Raw genomic sequence first — 16,111 nt, 5'->3', positions numbered from 1 at the left:
AAGAAATTTAAATATTGACACACTTAGTATGTTGGATATTAGCTTGCCTTATTTCAAAAGATGTAAAGGATAAGAAAAAAGTTGAACTAAAGATAATGATATAAGAAAAACTTGGCAGTGGCTTTAAAATTCCTCATGTCACTCTACAAAATCTTTACAACATTATTGATTATATTCCCCAAACTGTCTTTCCTATCCCCATGGCAATCTTGTGGTTACTGATTGTGCTTTCTAATCCCCTTACCTTCTCCCTCTTCCCCACCCCCCATCCCATCTCACAACCTTCAGTTTTTCCTCTATATCTCTGAAACTGTTTCTGATTAATTTGTTAATTTATTCAGTTCTTTATAATAATAGTAAAAAAAATTCCTCATGGCACAAATGAGAATCAATATTGTGTGAATGAATGAACTGGATATTTTGTTCTAGCCCTTTTAAAATGTCTCCAAACGTTTCCTATGATTTCATATTTCAAGTTAAGACGTAGTGACCTATACTCTTTGCTCAGCTCTCCATTCTTTGTTATGTCAATAGCTTGTCCTTCACTTTGGTTTATGAGCATGACACAGATTACAAAAGTTCTTAGCTTCCTACACTCCCATGAGTAATAATTGAACTTCTTTTATTCTTAGACTCTGCTCTTCCCCCTGTATGTTATTTAAAGTTTACCTGGTCACCTCTGGTACTGTGTTGTGGCCAGTGTATGACATGTAAGGATTCTGTTAACCTCAAAAAAAAAAAATTATTGAGCTATAACATTGGCCCTGAATAAAAATGATAATCAATGTCGAGTTTATTGCCTAAGGACTATAATTGATTTTACTACAGTTTGTTTAAAGAATGTGAAGTGTATAAACGATCCAAGAACTTCTTGGGGTATGAAAATATTGTGTCACATACATCCATTTTAATCCTGAACATCAATATTTATGACAAAAAGGGAGCTAAGTGGAATTGGAGTTTTTCCTAGAGTGTCTGACTCAAGCACACGGATTAATCAAATTTACTGTATCATTTGGTATGAAGCAGTTACATTATTTGTTCATAGCAACAAAAATGGAAAAGATAAATTAGTAATTGATAGGTTAAAGTAAATAGCCTTCACATTCAGGATTCTTAACTTTTTTACCCATAATTGCTCAAAAAATCTTTTATCAATTTAGGATATTGAAGCTGTGTTGGTGGGAGTGATGCTCATGAAATACCTCACATATTCACCTCTATTCTCCAGCCTCCTTTTAGTTACATGAAACTACGTACATCTGTTCTAGTCTATGAGCTTGGAAGGGAAGTTGTTTTGTCACTTCAGACTGAGGCAATAAAATGCTCTTGTTAGGTTTTGCATCTCCCTTACCCTGGCATAGGGACCTTAACATGCCCGCTAGCTCCACTCTTCTCAAACTTTAATGTGCATGTGAACTGCCTGGGCATCTTGTTAAAATGCAGATTCTGACTTAAGTTTGAGGTGGGGCCTGAGACTCCTCATTTCTGACAAAGTTCCTGATGATATCAATGATACTGATCTATAGACCACTCTTTAAACAGCAGGACACTCAAGATACTAGAACGTCCCCTGATCCCTGAGTGACTGTATGGAGCAGAGCCTTACTTTGGGCATGGAGTGTGAGTGTGTAATAAATGTTGTGTTGGGCAAATAGGATAACAATAATGACAGTTTCTTCAGAAAATGATTCTTGTGAGTACTATAGATAGCTAAATAAAAGTAAATAAATAAATGATTCTACTTCATGGGTTCATAAATTGTAAAAATTGTAGGGCACTGATGCAAGATGTTAATAATGGGAAATGGTGTGTGTGTGGCAGGGTGAGAGGGCTATATGGCAGATCTCAGTACTTTTTACTCATTTTTTTTCTGTAAACCTAAACCTGCTCTAAGAAATAATCTACTTATTGAAAAACATTTTAATTCAATCACTTTTCCAACCTTTCTCCATTCCAAACAATAAGTAACTAAATAAAAGTCAAACGTTAATGTACTAATGGAAGTGAAGAGAAAGAGACAAGTTCTAAGATTGTGGATTTTTTACTAAGGCAATAAGTTCAGACAACTTAAAGAATGAGATTCCAGTGTTGCTATAGATTAGATTTATCATATATCTTAGCCCAATATCTATTTCATATTCAAAATAAGACAGTTATACAAACTATACTTTTATATCAATATCTTTCCTCAAAAAATTACAAAATTGAGCACAAAGAAAAAAGAGGCAAAATTTTAGTTGATATTAAAAAGGACATTAATTTGTTGTGTAAAAGTATATGTAGGAAACAACTGTAGAAATGAGTTGGAAATACATTCAGATTTCTGAAAATATCTATTCCAAAAGTTCAGAGCTTCATACTTGTCGTAGTAAGTATTAATTGAGGGTATTATGAAATAATGAGAGAAACTTATTTTTGAAAATTATTATAAATGTAATAGCTGTACTTGGAAAATTTTTTTTAAAGTAGGAAAATACATGTTAAAAGTAAAAGCCTCCTCTACATTGACTTTAATTGCTATTCCCAATTTCACGCTCCAGTTTTTGAAGATTACATTCCTAACACCTAATAATACATTTATATCTAAATTGATTATCAAAATCAAAGATGAAGATTTAACACGTTTACATTACCTCTTCCCATCCTCCTAATTTTGTCACTTATATTATTAGTTTATTCTTGATCGAATATCAGAAATTCCATATGGTTCAACCTAACCATGAGGGTTGAGGGCTTATTTATATATAAGCATATAAATTCATGTGTGTTATCTTGTCAAATTTAAATTGAATAGGGATTACAAACCATCCAATGTAGAGTCTAAACTTTGGCAATGTGTCTTGGTTCCCTATATGTAAAATTAGGAGATGCATACCCCTTGTATACTTTCACTCTCTTCTCCCTTTTATACCTCGCGATTTTCTTATCCAGGACAATATTTTAACATTGTGTGGGCAGGTGACATTATCAGCCTATTCTATGAATATCATTAAATGTGTGATCTTTGTGTATTCTGTAGTTTATTTGTAGAACTTAAAATCAAATTAATAGACTTTAAAACAAAATAAATGTTACATTTAATCAGCAACATTATCATCCCCATAAAATACATTACCATACATTTCAAATATCAAGGTAGATATAGTTATTGCCTCAATGTTGGGACGTAAAAGCTGGGATTTAGAAATGATAAATAACTTTCAAGTGTTACATGATTAGATAAGTGGTGTAGCAGGATGAAAAAAAACACATTCCATCTACCTCAAACTGGATGCTTGTAACCACTGTACACTCAACCATTTACTTCAAGACCATTAATGCTTTGGTTTGCTTCACTTCTCAGTCAGCACAGTTCATAACGGGTTAATAAGCCCTGAATGTTCTTTCAGCTCCAGCAGTGTGTAGTAGCTCTGATTCATTACTTACTGCAGTTAAGAAATACTTACTGCCTAAATACTATTGTAGACTAAGCTTGATGCTCCAAGAAAGAACAGCCCTTTGAAAAGGCCATCACCCCCACAGTGTGACTGCTTTGTCCTCACGAAACACACGAGAAATAGTGGAAGTGCTTCATACTTATGGACTACATTTATTGCACTAATACAGCTACAGAATAATTTTTCTTGTTCCTGCTTAATGGCCAATTATAAAACTATTGATATTTTCCTCCAAGATGAAGGTTCAGCAATAGATTATATATTAAACTTTATAGAAGGGGCACATTAAATCAATGGTCAATGTTTTAACATATAGAATATTGGGCTGTTTGGATATTTTCCTATTAAAACAAAATCTCTTCTTGATACTTTTTCCGTGTCATTAAAATTTCAATGTATAGTTCCATTTCAAGATGGAAGATTGAGAGAAATGAGAGTAATAATATAGGAAATGCAGTTCAGGCAGTAGGAAATGGAGACAGCGTGAGTAAGTTGCAAATGGTCCAATTCCTGCAAGAGTGGCAGCAGATAAGTCTACACCAAATCATTGTTCATCTTAAAAATATACTTGTATGTGAATTTTGTGTTCTGCTTTGTAATATAGTTATGATTGTTTTAATATAAATACACATTTTAAATTACATCAGGTAAAACTGACACTCCAATAGTATATGTTATTGTGTTGTGTTTTGTGTTTTTTATCCCAGAACATGACATGCACATTCCAGTTTGAAAAAGATAGGACTATAGTCAAGAACATTTGTTTCACATACAATTAGTGCTTTACTTGTTTGCTAAATACTTTTTTTAGAGTCTATTTCTTTGTTCCTTCCTTAGGACTATACCTCCTGGCTGTCTTTTCCCCTTCACGGGCCTCAGTGATTCTTTGCAAGAACATTCTTCTTTAGTTTCTATTGGTAACTCTGAACTTCACTGCTTTATTGCCAATCAGCCCCTGAAACTCTAGGCAAGCTTTCTGTCTTATAGAGCGTCATGACACCCTGTGTGGATGCTGAGCAGGTTGCTGTTTCCTTTACTGCGGTATCCCCACCATACAAGTAACACAGAGGTACAGAGAGTGTCACAAACTGTAATGAAGGTGTGGAAATTCCTGGGGGGATTACAGAGTAATAAAAAGAATGCTCTTCAACCTCAATACTACATATAATTTTTCACCTAGTCTAAAGGGAATGCATTACATTGATTAAAGGGTTCCCTCACTGGAGCCTTTGTGTTTCTCTCTCTCCAGTTCTACCCAGCTCACTGTGTTAACATAGTGACATATATATACATATATGTGTTATATGTAACACACATATGTAACACATATATATATGTAACACACACATATATAACACATACATATATACATATATGTATATATAATTTTACATTTTTTCAAATCTATTATTCTGTCTAGTTTAACAGTAGACAGCTGGATTCTCCTAGGTATTCGTGCTTTCAACCTATTGCAACATCACATCATGTTGCCTTTGGAAAACACTGTACACTCAATAGAATAAAGACTAAAAAGGTCAAATAATGCATTAAAATTATCATGGAAATAGGTTGGAACTTGCAGATCCCTAAAAGCATTTTGGAAATCCATCAGGGTTCCCTGGATCACCCTTTGAGAACTACTGATAGAGTATTTTTAAAACAGTACCTGTCACAGGGTGAATTTAAATATAAGAATTCAGGATCGCTATTGACTTTATTTCTGAAGCTACCAGGAATACCTTAGTTTATATCAGTTCACATTTTCAGTACCCCATACCTATCAATTCTCATAATTCCTTTGCCTGGCTGGTTTCTCTAGTTTAGCTTCTTTCCTTCGCTCTCCTTTATAGTCTAGCTTTCCAAAGTTGACGATTTTCTTTTGAGCTCTTCTTGGTTGGACATTTGTTTCTCTTTGAACATGACATCTCTGATTTACGAACTCTTACATGTATATGTACAAGGCACCTGGCCTTTCAATCTGTTGTCATGCCCCGGGTACTCCGATAGGCCTACCTTTCACCTGGTTTTCCAGGTAGGGAAGAAAACCCTGAATGAGACGGGGGTCAGATAGGTCACCCAAAGGAAAGACCGAAGCCCAGATTAGGAGCTATAATGGATGCAGACTGAGACCTCTATGAATTGGACCCATGTGAAGATAAGTATTTTGCCCAGGGTTGACATACTTGACCTGTCATCTGATACAAGGGCTGAGACAGGACCAGGTGGCTAAGCCATGGAGGAGGGGGATGGCAAAGAGGGAAAGTAGGCAAGAAGAAATGGAAATGCTAAATATGTAATAGAATAAAAGGAAATGAATAATAAATAAAAATTTATTCATGACATAGGATTAAGCAAAAATTTCTTAGACATACCAAATGCATGATCTATATTTTTTTAAAAAAATGGGATTCATATTAAACACAAAAAACAAAACTATTGCTTTGCAAAAGATCCTGTTAAGAAGGATAAAAGGCAAATAGAATGAAAAATACCTCAGCAACTGGGAGAAAATATTTGCAAACCATGCGTCAGGCAAATTGCTTGCATACAGAATATATAAGAAGCTCCACAAACTCAATAATAAGAAAGCAAACAATCCAATTAGAAAATAGACAAAATAATTAAACAGATACTTCATCAAAGAAGCTCTGTAGATGCCAAATAAACATATGAAAAGATGTTCAACACTGCTTGCCTTTAGGGAAATGAAAATTAAAATCACTATAAACTATCACCATACACCTATCAGAATTGCTAACATAAAAAATACTGCTAGTACCAAATGCTGACAAGGACACGGAAACACTGTCTCTCTCAAACATTGCTGGTGAAAATGTATAGCCACTCTGGAAAAGAGTATAGTTGTTGTTTTTTTAAAAAAAGGTAAACATATGCCATGTGGCAAAGCACTTTCTTCCCTCCAGCTTCCTCTCTTTTCCTCCTTCCTTTTCTTCTCTTCCTCACCCATTCCTTTCCCCCACCCTCTCTCTCTTTCCTCTCCTCTCCTCATTTCTCCCTTTGTAATCAAGATCCATCTGTTAGTTTTGATTAGTATGTCTTGGGCGGATATGTATTAAGTCACTAACACATTTTTTTTACATTATTTTAAGGAGGTATCTCTCCAGCATGTATCAGAAAGAGGGTGGCTTCAAGTAACAGTATCATTTACTCGTGGCAACCTAAACCTAACTGACAGACAGGATTTAGGACCAGAAGAAATCCGATGGCTTACCTCCATTTCTCTGTGGTCCTTTGGTTGTGCACTACTGTTTCTCTGTTTTTACAACCATGATACTGTAGAGGAAGAGAAAGAACTGCTTAAATAAACTCTCAGAAAAGTGAGAAAACATCTCTTTTAGAACGCAGGAAAACTCTCCTTGGGTCTCAATGTTGTGGAATGAGTCACATATCCATTTCAATGAATGCCTGTGTACAGGAAAATCCCAAGTCTGTGTATCCTTAAGCCAAACATTTTGTCAAAGCCCATGAGATTATCCTGACTGCCTTAGATTGATCAGTTTGCCTCTGGAGCTGGGCGGGGTCAGTCCCCCAAGTTGCATATTTATAGAGAGTGGGCAAAGCTGCAATAGATGTACAGAAGAAAACCATTGCCCACTGTACTACATGCACAGCTTGTGAACCCTTTTGGAGGAAGGAGAGTCATTCTACTAATCATGTGCCACATTTTAGATGACAAAAATATTTAAGCTGGTCCTTCAAGCTGATATGATATTTAAAAAAAAATACTATGCTTGCTTGTGTCAAACAAACAAAGAAAAGACTCATTTGAGAATGCATGTGAAACAGTCACCCATTTGAGAATTCTATGGTATCAATGCTATTCACCTAGGTAGCACTTGATGATTTTGACAATGGAGATGTCATCTTTATGGTAATATGTAATATAATTTCCTGCAGTAAGTGCAATTTTCTGGCTGAGATATCCATCTGGACTCATTATTGAATGATGATAAAAAAAGATTGCTTTGTAATAATAAGGCTCATTGCCAATTCATTGGTTTCTCTTTTCCTCAAGTCATAACAAATGTGCTTAGCAACGTTTACACATGGAGCCAAATTTCACCCTGGATTTCAGTTCTGGCATAAAGTTTGACTCAAGGCTTTTTCTCTCACATTGAGGCAACAAATTATTTGGTGACCCAGGCATTCCTGGCTTTCTGATTCAATGTAAAGATATAGATTTCCCACTGGGTAAGATAACAAATCACGCAAAAGCAGACTTGCAGTGACAGCTAGCAGGGTGAACAAACCCATATTCAGTTGCAGAAACTTCCAGAAGATTGACTACCTGCCTTATCGGTTCAATCTTTCTACTCTCCCCAGGATTTTGGCCAGTTTGAGTCTTTTAATTGTCTGCATGCCATGGTGCCTGGGGACTAGTGACGTGAGCCCTGCTCGCTCAAGATTATACACATGCGCAATACATTGTGTGAATGCAGAAATCTTGGTGCTCTTTAAGGCAACCATGGGAATGAAATGGGATCCGTCTCCTTGTGAATGTCAGTGTTTTCAGCACGGCCACCTGGCCTCCCTGTTACTCTATGGCCTCACATCACCTCCTGATTGTCTCATTGCCCACTTTGTCATTACTCCTTCAATCTCTCAACTCGAAAAGAAAGGCCATAAATTTAAGTGAATAACATTATTTACAAATTCCAGTATGATCATCTGTATTAATGATTGGTTCTATCAGTATTTATTGAGCCCTTCTCATGCAGGCTCTGGTAGAGGGGTTTAGAAGATACAAAAATGAGACATAAAACTTCAGAACGCTTAGCTAGGGATGGCTTAGTTCAGGCTTCAAAATAAGTGCCACGTGAAAGGAGTAAATAAAACACTCTGGCCATTCAGAGGAATGAGGGTGAACATCGAAATGAGGAGACAGTGGTCTGATGTGGGCGGGGGCAGACAGCCTTTGGCCCCCAAATATTTTTTTTCTATCTACTGATTGATGCTTCATGTGTGCTGTGCCTCATATTTACCACTCTAAGTCTAGGTTGATCTTTACTAAACTACTCATTCACATTTAAGTCAGTTCCACCTCAGGGCAAACAACTGGGTAAGTGTCACTTAAGCCCCATTATTATTATTATTATTATTCCTCTCTCTGCCTATTAGCAAATAAAGGTAGACTTAAAATTGTGCTACTGCATGGCTACCTTATCTGCCTCAGGAATATCTCCAACAGAGTAATTGCTTCTTCCTTTATATGCTCGTAGCGTTCTACACACTTCTCCATTATAGGATGAGGGTATTTGACTATAGTATACACAGTGGTGGCTAAAGAGTAGGTACTCAACAAATGTTTGTTAAATGAATGAGTAAGTAAACATAGTGATAAATGAGCCTAACCCACAGCTCGTATTTACTGGAGTCCGTGACCTAGAACTTCATGGTACAGAGAAAATAGATAAAGCCTTTTAATAGCTCCTTGCCTATTATATGGACTGAGCCAGGAGTGCTTTCCAGTGAATTGACTCTAAAAGAGAGCGGGAAGACAAAAGGAGCGTCGTCATTCCATGTTCGCAGATTCCTTAAAGTTTGAGAGCACACACTATTTTTATTTCCCCTGCGATGATGCTGTGCCACTCCCTCTCACCCTCCCCACTCAGGTTAATTTATTCATGTCCCAGAACCTTCTGTTTCCTGAGACTTTATTATGACAGAATCCTAACCATACACAACCATAAACAAAAGTGGTGGGACTTTTACAGTGACTCCCCATAAACTTATCACCTAGATCTAGTAATTAGCAAGATAATGCTCCAAAATATGGTGTACGTGACTCCATAAAACCTCACACCTGAAATGTAGACAGGGTTAAGAGGGACTGCCTGTCACTGTGACTTTCCATTTAGTGTGATTTCCTTGTGTTTTGGTGATAGTTTCAGGACTTTAATCTGTTCAGAATTTTTTGAACTGATGTCTGGATACCTATAATTTGGACAGATTCCCCTCAAAATCCCGAGATCCTCAGTCTAATTTAGATTGAAATGGGCTTGGAGCCACTGTAAGGTGGAGGCTTTCCGACGGGCAGAATGGTTCCTGAGTTCATGTTGGGAAAGTGCGTGGCGTCTGCAGACTTGCCATGCCATAGGTCTGTTCAGGAGAGCTTTGTGTTGTCAAAATTTCAGTCTGAGACAAACTTGGCAGAACCCCCATGATGTCCTTATGGGGTGTGGATGTTTGGTTGTAGGATGCGCCACAGAAACCCTCTTCCTAATTTATAGATCCCAGGTGTCTTGCCTCATGAAGTTACCTGGGGACCTCTGTATCACAGACTGATGTCCCTGACGTGGCCCCACCAAGAACACCAGGGACGGGGACCATTGTGGCCCCAGTGTATTTACACTGTGTAGACACAAAGTATGTCAGCTCTTCTCTACGACTGTCCGGCCTTGGCATTTATTTTTATCTTACCAATATGTTATAAATCTGGGCTTCTTTTCTGTTTACTATCTTAAGTTCCAAATCAACTTTCTTATAAGAAATAATATCAAAGTACTGAAAGGATTTGGAAATAATAAAACAATCTGTATTGGAGCTAAAATACACAGCTGTGAGAGAAAGAAAACAGAACAGTAAATCAAATGGCATACCTACTTGTTTATCTAATACGAGGATTCTGTTTATGAGACAAAAGTGGAAGGGAAAAAATGTCATACTTGGTATAAAATGGAAAACAGAAAACAAAGCCAGTCCTAGAAAGGCCATATGCGAGGGACATTTAATGAACTAAAACTTAATTTAGAATTAAGAATACAGTTTTTGGATTTGATTTTTAAAAAATTGTGTGAACTACAATGTTGAAAGCCTTCTATCACATGTTATACAATCTCAGTCCACTTCAATTCTTGAAAAGATGGTCACTAATAAAAATCTGATAAGTATCCTTCCATCATTGTTCATTGTTATTTTTTATTCTCTCTCTCTCTCTCTCTCTCTCTCTCTCTCTCTCTCTCTCTCTCTCTCTCTCTCTCTCACACACACACACACACACAGATCCAGGTTTTAATCTGAAACTTATATAAATTTGAAGTCCCTCTTTAAGAAAAAGAATACAACATTATAGATACAAAATAAGGTATAATGATACATATTTTTTAGAATGAGAAAAACGATCACTGCAGATTTAAAAAATTAAATCTAACAAAAAGCACAAAAATCACAAAATCTAGGAAGAAAACAATGTAATATTTTTATTAACTGCCAGACACATCTGTAATACTTAGTCCTCCATTTTATAGAACTCTCTTTTATGGCTTCTTTTTATAACAATTATTGAAATTATTTTCTGTTGAGATAATGAAAGATAATTCAATCTCTAGTAGTGTTCAGTTGAAATTTTTAATAATTTTGATTTGTTGATAATTTAAAAAGATTTATTTCAGCTTCGCAGAACTTGTCGTATGCCACTTTAGCACTATTGTTAAATTAGGAACATCTCTGTTGTGTTAGTTATAGTTATGTATTGTGAGAGTTGAAAGAATTTTCCACACACTAGGCTCTGGCTCCATAAATGACATCTTTTGTTTCTCCATTATTATCCATATACTTCTAGTGTATGCGCAATTGAACAGTTCATGTCATGGGATGACCTCTGTCCTTGCACCACTGTGTCTCAAACCTGAAGACCCTTCCCACAGCAGGCTGCGATGAATAACTTGGTTATACATAGAAGCAACAACTCACCATATAAATATGTTCCACTAACGCCAAGCCCAATGCATCTCCAACTCAACTTCTAACTAGTCAAGTCCCCAAAATGCCTATATTCACTCCAGGAGTGATGGAAGGGAAATCGGAATGGAAAGAGATAACAGTCTAAACTGATGACTGTTAGACTATTTTCCTTTAGAAAATTTTATGATCGTATGTCACCTTCTAGGCCCTTGAATTTTATACACATGTGGGGCTATGAACCTTATGCCTTATTAACTTAGCAGTAAATCTTCCTCTGAATACAAGTAATCAAAATGGGCTCCTAGGGAATATATATATGTAAATATAGAAATAGTGATGTGGATAAAGATACATCATAATCTCTAGCTACAGATATAACTAATATCAAAGTTAGCAGAGAAATATTAGAAATAGATGTCCATTTGTAATCATGACAAACTAGATACTAAAAAATACTATGTATACTGGATAATGAAATATAGTAATTGTAATTATAAACATCATATTTTTTCATTTATTCTTTATAATATGAATTGCTCGCATACGATTAGAACATTAAAATATTTGGGGGCCAAAAATATAGAAATAAAAATATAAATAAAAATTATTAATAATTGCATAACAGAGATAATTCTTGTTTACTATCTATTCAGGTTTCTGCCTGTGGACTCTCACAGACTCCCATGAGCGTGTTTATATAGCACTCATTGTTTTCTGCTTAAAGCTTTATTGTAATTTTGTCCCAGGGCCCCTAAATATTTTTAAAAGATAAAAAAATGCTAACGAGTGCACATTTTTCCACCTCATAGAAATATTTATAACCCCAACCCAAGAGTTTAGAAATATATATTTTTTAAGGTTAGATTTTTAAGTTTCCAATTCGCTAGGTGTGTTTGTGTGTTTGTGTGTGTGCACGTATGTGTGCATTGCTTGGTAATTGTTAATTTTATTAAGTTCTTATCAGAAACCGTGACTGATAATTACCAATTTGAGAATCTGTCAATGCTTTCTTTATCATCTGTGGTGTGAGTAAATTTAAAAATATTTCTTGAGCATTAGAAGATAACTTATATTCTTCGCTGGTGGGGATCAGTGTTTGACCTATGGATTATATATATATTTTTGAAAGAAAACAGTAATCTTTTTTTTTTTTTTTTTAATGTATTTCAGTATTCCAGTTCATGGCAAATGAAGATTTCTACTACCAGGTGTTCATTGGGGCATACCTTCTATTAATATAAAATAGCTGCAAACCGTTTAATATTTTGGGCTCCTGCCTTGCACCTTGTATAGAGATAAGGATCTCAGAGATTCTGAGGTTAAGTTAATGGAGAAATTGCCGCAAGCACAATGCCCCGTATGCTGGCAGTAGAGCAGGCTGTGGGCAAAACCTTGGAGAGTACCACAAAATACTGGTTTGCTTTTCAGAAAGATGCAAGGTTGACTTTAGTCTGTCCTGAAGTGATAGGCCTCAGGAGGTAGGAAGAGGAATTAGGTCCCTAGTCTACTCTTGACATGTCTGTTGAATAGAATTCAAATATTACATTTTATTGGAGAATCTTAAAAAAAAAAATGTTTTGTCAGATTTCTGCAGCAAAAAAAAAAGAACCCAAAATTGTATCTCTTGCAATTCTGTATTCAAAGTATCTCAAGCTTTCTTTCTTTACTGTTAAGACTACAATTTTTTAAATCTTCTCTATAAGATTGAATCTATAAGATATAATTAAATCTTCCCAATTTTTTTCTCTATCATTTCCCCACATTTTTTTTTCTATCTCACACCTTTCCCAATGCCTTTTCTTGCTAAAACTCCAAGCCTTCTCTACTTCTAAAATTATACTATCCCTCTTCCAAGAGTTGCCTGTCAAGTTCTCAAAAATACCACCAGAAAAAACTGATTAAACAAAGCCACACATAAATGTACTGCCATAAGGGAGAATATCACTTTGCCCCGATTTTAGTAGTAACATCTCAAAATAGGAAAATTAGGAAATGGTATTTATAGTTATAGAGACTTAGGATGTGTCATTTGAAGATGGATCTGACGAGGAGGAAACGTCTTGGGACTAGACAAAGTATAGCATCATACCTTTGGGTTGGAGGACAAAGCAAGGTGTCTCACTCTTAGTCTTCAGGAGTAAGCTATCTGGTTGTTTCAGGCTTCTCTTCCAGAACAGTTAATGCAGCTAGGTTATGTTTACTTAGTCCCAGTATTGTTTAACACAGGAACAGGGAGTTATGCTGATTTTAGTCCTCACTGTTCACTATTTAAAGTATCTCCACCCCTGACTTTCTTTCCACCATTATCTTTTTTTTCCTTCTCCTAACAGTCTCTGAACTTATCTCCCTCTCAAGACCTTTTCAACTCTTCTTTCTCTTCACAACCTTTACATACCCCCTCACCCACAGGAACACTAAAACAATTGATGACAGAAAGAGCCCTTATGAGTGAGGGGACTGTATCTCGTCTCAAAAAGGGAGACTTCTTAATATAGTCATAGAAATTGCCCAAATCACTCAACTTCCCTTTGCCTTGTTAACCTCTTAGTCTTTTTTAGCCCCCTTCTTTACTTCTACTCACTACTGTATTCTTTAGATGTGAATTCCCCCTCACTACACTCCACCTGCCCCAAACTACCCACAGGACAAATGCAGGGAACTAGGCAAGAGGAGAGAGTAAAATATCAATTCTAAATAGAGTCATTAGAATAATCAGCATCTTGGAAGTTTATCATAAAAAGCTTTTTTAAAAATTTCATATAATGGATAAATGTTTCTCTATTTTCAATCTAGCTTTTTCTTGGAAGTGATATATGAAAATAATTAGGAAGACTTCTTGTTAAATGGAGGGAAGAAAAAGCCAAAATATAAAGGAATCCCTGAAAGAAGAGCCCTGAGATTGTACTGAAACAGATTGCGTTATCATTGTCGTGGTTTTATTTACACATTTTCCAGGAGGGTGTGGAGGGAAAACAGTGAAATGGAGAGTGATTGCTTTATCCTTACTACTCTTATATCCTCTTCCCCACTCCCATTTTTAAAGTTAAGAACACTTTCAAACCTTTGAAAAAATTGAAAGAGCGATACAATGGGTACCTCTACATCCGTCACTTATATTCAACACTTTATACGTTTCTGTAGGATACTTTAACCCTAACTACCTCAGCATGTATTTCCTATAAAATAATTACATCCTGCATTGTCATAATTCATCTACCACTGTCATTATAGTAATGATTAGTGGAGGATGGGTGGGTATAGAAATAGGCTCATCTCTCTATTCTGCAAATAAGAAAACCTACTAAAGAAGAGCTTGGTGTTTTACATTTAATTAAAAATGTAATGGGATTTTCAGGTTTCTTCACTCCAAGAATATTTGAAGTGGCCTTTTTTTTTTCCTTTGGAAATAAGGTTTGAGAATATGTTTCAGGTCATCTTGATAATTATATCTAGTTTTGAAAAGTGAAAGCTATTTTTCCTTCAGCTTTAGTAAGGTATGATTGGCAAATAACAATTGTGTATATTTAAGGTTTACAATGTAAGATATATATATATATATACACACACACACACAATGTGATGATACACACACACACACACACACACAAACACAAACGTATAACATTTGAAATGTTGTCAAGCTAAAAACATGTGGGACCACATCACACTAAAAAGATTCAAAAAGCACACAAAGGGAAAAGTCAGCAAATATAAAAAGCAAGGAATGGAATGGGAGAAAATATTTGCAATGCATTATATTTCTAGTTGTAATTCTCAGCTGATTCCAGGGCTCAGAGTCAGGTACTCTAGCCAGAAATTCTCTTCTCCCCAAGGCTCAGGGATCGTCAGTGGAGTCACTGTAGGTAGAAAACAGGAGAGGTTGAACTATCCCTTGAGGATGCTAATAAAAGTAGAGAAAATTAGAAGGAATTTACCCAGGCTACTAGGTAGAAGATGTTAATGAAGTATAGGGACACCAAGAAGTAGTACAGGAAGGAAGTGAATAAACACATAAGGGAAGGAGTGGAGAGCAGCATAAATTGTTGTTGAAAGGTCAAGTCAAATGAGGGCCCAGAATTGACTTTGGCATATCTTCGGTGACCTTCACACAAAAAGTTCTGGTTGACTGATGGGGCCAAAACTTGAATGGATTTGGTTTCAAAGGGAATAATAGCAAAGGAACTAGAGACAGAGCCTGTGGGCTAATCTTGTGAGGAGATGTTTTGTGGAGGGAGAAGAGATCCAAGACAGTAACCAGAGTACGAGGGGGCATGTGTCAAGGGAAAAGGTTGCTAGGTGGGGAAATTTACAGCATATTTGTATGCTGACAAGAGTGATTACGACACAGGGAAGATTGATGATATAGGAGAGGAGGGGTCATGACTGGAGTGGTTTCCTTGACTAGGCGAGAGGGCTTGGATCTAGTACCCAGTGGATGTAAAATTCCTACATGTTTTTCTCAAGTAATCTGTACTGCAGTCCGAAGATCTTTTCAAAGATACTTCTCAGTCATGAATTTAATATTCTGAAATGAAAAAGTGCATTTTAATTAGTTTTTTCCACAAAAACAGGCAGGAAACATAGTATGTGGATACGGGTACAGATAGGTTGGTAGTGGCAGACCGTTGGAGTCCTCTCTTACTCCTTACATAGTCTCATTAAATTAGAAGCAAAGACATTAGTCGAGGGTGAGCATTAGGACAAGATATAACATGTTTGTGAGAGGAGAAGGTACAAATCATTCTTCTAAGAGGGTAACTAGATGAATTAGATAAAAATCGTGGGGGAGGGAGAGAGATGTGCTGTGGTTTTGAATCTAGACATTTTTATCTATGACATCTAAAACTCTGTACAAGCTGCACCAACATGAGAAACTTGGCAGGTAGAATTTTGTTCTCACAGAAGGAAGGAGTGGGGTTGAGATGATCTAAGGGAAAAAATAGGTATGCTTACTGCTCCCTCTTACT

Source organism: Rhinolophus hipposideros, assembly GCF_964194185.1.
Source record: "Rhinolophus hipposideros genome assembly, chromosome: 18".
In the NCBI taxonomy this organism is placed as follows: Eukaryota; Metazoa; Chordata; class Mammalia; order Chiroptera; family Rhinolophidae; genus Rhinolophus; species Rhinolophus hipposideros.
The sequence above is the reverse complement of the archived record's forward strand: the minus strand, read 5'-3'. Positions refer to the sequence as shown.